This window comes from Vombatus ursinus, unplaced genomic scaffold (genome assembly GCF_900497805.2).
Source record: "Vombatus ursinus unplaced genomic scaffold, bare-nosed wombat genome assembly UNPS02014943.1, whole genome shotgun sequence".
Lineage (NCBI taxonomy): Eukaryota > Metazoa > Chordata > Mammalia > Diprotodontia > Vombatidae > Vombatus > Vombatus ursinus.
The window spans coordinates 16,903-21,385 of record NW_020954721.1 but is presented as its reverse complement, the minus strand read 5'-3'; positions in this window follow the sequence as shown (position 1 = coordinate 21,385).

The following is a 4,483-nucleotide window of genomic DNA, read 5'->3' as shown; positions in this document are numbered from 1 at the left end:
CACACAATGTGGCTGTTACTGTGTACAATGTTCTCCTGGTTCTGCTTACTTCACTCAGCATTAGGGCATATAAGTCTTTTCAGTTTTCCTGAAGTCTGCCTGCTCATCATTTCTTATAACACAATAGTATTCCATTACATTCATATACCACAACTTGTTCAGCCACTCCCTAATTGATGGGCACTCCCTCAATTTTCAATTCTTTGCCACCACAAAAAAGAGCTGCTATCAATATTTTTGTACATGTGGGTCCTTTTCCGATTTGTATGATCTCTTTGGGATACAGCCCTAGAAGTGTTATTGTTGGGTCAAAGGGTATGAACATTTTTATAGCTCTCTGGGCATAGTCCCAAATTGCTTCGCAAAATGGTTGGATCATTTGCCTTTCTCTAATCAATAGTGATTTAGAGCATTTTTTCATATGACTATAAATGACTTTAATTTATTCATCTGAGAACTGCCCTTTCATATCCTTTGACCATTTATCAATTGGGGAATGGCTTGTGTTCTTATCAATTTGACTTCATTCTCTGTATGTTTTAGAAATGAGACCCTTGAGAGACTGGTTGTAAAAATTATTTTCCAATTTTCTACTTTCCTTCTAATCTTTGTTGCATTGGCTTTGTTTGTGCAAAACCTTTTCAATTTAATGTAATCAAAGGTATTCATTTTGCATATCATAATGTTCTCTGTCTCCTGTTTGGTCATGAATTCTTCAATTTTCCATAAATCTGATAGGTAAAGTATTCCTTGCTCTCTCTGTTTGCTTACAATATCAGCTTTTATATCTGAATCACGAAACCATTTTGACTTTATTTTGGTATATGGTGAGAGATTTTTGTCTATGCCTAGTTTCCACCATACTCTTTTCCAGTATTCCCAGCAGTTTTGTCAAAAAATGAGTTCTTATCCCACAAGTTGGAGTCTTTGGGTTTAACAAATAGGAGATTACCATAGTCATTGACTACTGTGTCTTACATATCTAATCTATTCCACTGATTCACCACTTTATTTCTTAGCCAGTACCAAGTAGTTTTGATTATTGCTGCTTTATAATACAATTTAAGATCTGGAATGGATAGGGCACCTTCCACTGCATTTCTTTTCAGTACTTCCCTTGATATTCTGGATCTTTTCTTACTCCAAATGAATCTTCTTATTATTTTTTCTAGCTCTATAAAAAAATTTGATAGTTTGGTTGGTATGGCACTGAATAAGTAAATTAGCGTAGGTAGAATTGTCATTTTTATTATATTAACTTGGCCTACCCATGAGCAACTGATGTTTTTTCCAATTATTTAGAACTGACTTTATTTGTGTGATAAGTGTTTTGTAATTGTGTTCATACAGTGTCCGGGTTTGTTTCATTAGGTGAACTCCTAAATATTTTATAATGTCTACAGTAACTTTAAATGGAATTTCTCTTTATACCTTTTGCTGTTGGGCTTTGTTGGTATTATATAGAAATGTCTATGATTTATGTGGGTTTATTTTATATCCTGAAACTTTGCTAAAGTTATTTATTATTTGAAGTAGTTTTCATCATTCACTTTCACAAGATTTTGAGTTACAAATTTTCTCCCCATCTCATCCAGGCAGAAGCCCACCCCAAGATGGCATGAATGCTGAATACCCCTAATCTGCCCTCCCTTCTAGCTCTCCCAACCTTCTCTTATCCCCTTCCCCTTCAATTTTCCTGTAGGGAAGGATAGATTTCTATACCCCATTTCCTATACATCTTATTTCCTAGTTGTGTATGAAAACATTTTTTTAACTTTCATTTTTAAAATTTTGGGTTCCAAATTTTCTCCTTTCCTTCCTCCCCACCCACTCTCATTGAGAAGGCAAGCAACCTGATAAAAGTTATACATGTTTAGTCATGCAAAAAACTTCCATAATAGTCATGTTGTGAAAAACTAAGTATATTCCCTTCATCCTATCCTGCCCCCCATTTATTTTATTCTCTCTTTTGACCCTGTCCCTCCCTAGAAGTGTTTTTTTCTGGGGGATGGAGCCAAGATGGCAGAGTGAAAGCAGTGACTTGCTTGAGCTCTCCCCCAAATCTCTCCAAATACGTGTAAAAATTGACTCTAAACAAATTCTAAAGCAGCAGAACCCACAAAAAGACAGAATGAGACAAATTTCCATCCCAAGACAACCTGGATGGTTGATCAGAAAGGTATATTGCGTCAGGCAGGGAGAGGAGCACAATTTGGTGTAGGTGCACAAGCCGCAGCGAAGCTGGAGTAGTCCTCAAAGGACTGAATGGAGGGTAGCTGTGGGGGTTTCCAGACCTCTCAACCAATGAACGCCAAAGATAACTTAGAAGGTCAGTGGGAAAAGTCTGTTTCTGCAGTGAGAGAAGTTAGGTCTCAGCTCCAATTCCCAAGCGTGGCCCATGGTGTTGGCTGCCTCCACAGCTTCTGGCCCACAGACTGAGGGGGAATCAAGTAGCTGATCAGATGGGGGTTGCAGGGATCCCATTAAAAGTGCTGAGGTAGGAATCTCTTGCTTTTCCTGTGCTTGGATCTGGGTCACAGTTCTGAGTGGTGGTCCGGGGGTGAGGAGGAGCACTGGTGTTGTGGAGCTTGTAGTGGTGGTGGAGAGAGAATCCTCCTCACAGTTCCAACACCAAAAAGAGTGCTTGTGACCAGAGCACAAGCCAGGAAAAGAGTAAACACATCACCCCTTATCATACCACCTTGGAAGAACTGAAAATTTACAGGAACCTAGAAGAATCTCTGAAAACAGCTGTACAAACCCATGAAGCTTAGGACAGTACATTCTCTACATTGGAAGCAGACCTCTACATTAGTAAAGAGTTTATTATATAACTCAAATAATTGGTTGAAATCATGAGCAAACCTTGCAAAAAGTGTCAGAACATAGAATCTTTTTATGGTAACAAAGAAGATCAAAAACATACAACCAGAAGAAGACAACAAAGTCAAAGTTCCTACACCCAAAGCCCCCAAGAAAAATATGAATTGGTCTTAGGCCATGGAAGAACTCAAAAGGGATTTTGAGAAGCAAGTAAGAGAATCATGCTGCCTATCTCTAAACATAAAATTCTGTGTAAATAAAAAGTCATTTATTTTTGTGCTTACTGTGTACAAGAGATTTTACAAGGTGGAAAGTAAATTGAAAGACAAAGAATGAAGAAAAAGGGCATTTGTCAAGAATTCTGGAATATAGTAGGAAATGTAAATCATATAGAGATATAACAGTAGAAGAAAATATAACATTAAGAAGGGTACAAATGAAGCACATGCTAAGCCAATGCTCCAGCACTATTTCTTTCTGAACCACATTTACAATGAACATCATGAAGTAGATGATTATGATGATGATGGTGGGGGGGGAGAGGTGATGATTGGTACAGATATTGTGCTTTGAAGTCATTTTATATTCTAACTTTATAACATATGCATTTTCTAAATTCTGTTGTTATCCCCATTTTAACTGTGAGGAAACTAAAGACCAGAAAGGGTAAGTGACTGGTTTAGGATCACAGAGCTTGTAAATGTCTGTCATAGGACTTGATAAAAATCAACATCATAGACCTATTGGACAGAAGGTTCTTTGCACACTTTAATATTTGACGCAAAATTTATTTTAGGGAGGTTATTTTTTAAACATTAATTTAATATTTAAAAGCCTCATGATTGCTCATCTGTAAAATGAGCTAGAGAATGAATTGGAAAGCCATTCCTTTATCTCTGCCAAGAAAACCCCAATGGAATCACAAAAAGTCAGACATGACCTAAATGAATAAATAACACAGCAAAAAGGAAGTTTCATATATAAAAAAGGTTTTCTCTTTAGTCTTGTCAAAGCAATGGTCAGTAACAGTTAAGTCTAGTAGGTAGTGCAGGAGAATGCTTCCTTAGAAATTTAAAATTTTCTACAATATGCATCTGCTAACTATGACTCCTATCCATTTTGTTTTCCACTAGAGATTTGTATTCATGTGTGAAAAAAATACCCAATTGTAATTTTTAAAACATAAAGATAATATATATATGATATAAAAGTAAATTCCCCAAAATATTTTGGCCTTGTCAAGAGGATATGTGTAGTAGGACTCACATTCTTTTTGTTTTCCTCTCCACAATTTTCCAAAGGTCTAGATAATTGACTTAGGGTGTCTGAGTCTCAAGTTCTGCTATTACTCTCCCAGAACTGAAAAAAAGAAAGTGAATATATCTTCTTCAATGTCTGTGGACAGTTTATAATCTCTTATAAGGAATTTTATTTAGCTCTCCCAACTGTATAATAGAAAACAACTTGGGGTTCATAGTGGATTATATTTGAAAATACTGTGACATGCATTGCCTCATTTTATTTTATTTTATTTTTTAGGCAATTGGGGTTAAGTGATTTGCCCAGGGTCACACAGCTAGTAAGTGTCAAGTGTTTGGTCTGAGGCCGGATTTGAACTCAGGTCCTCTAAACTTCAGGGCCTGTGCTGTGTCCACTGCGC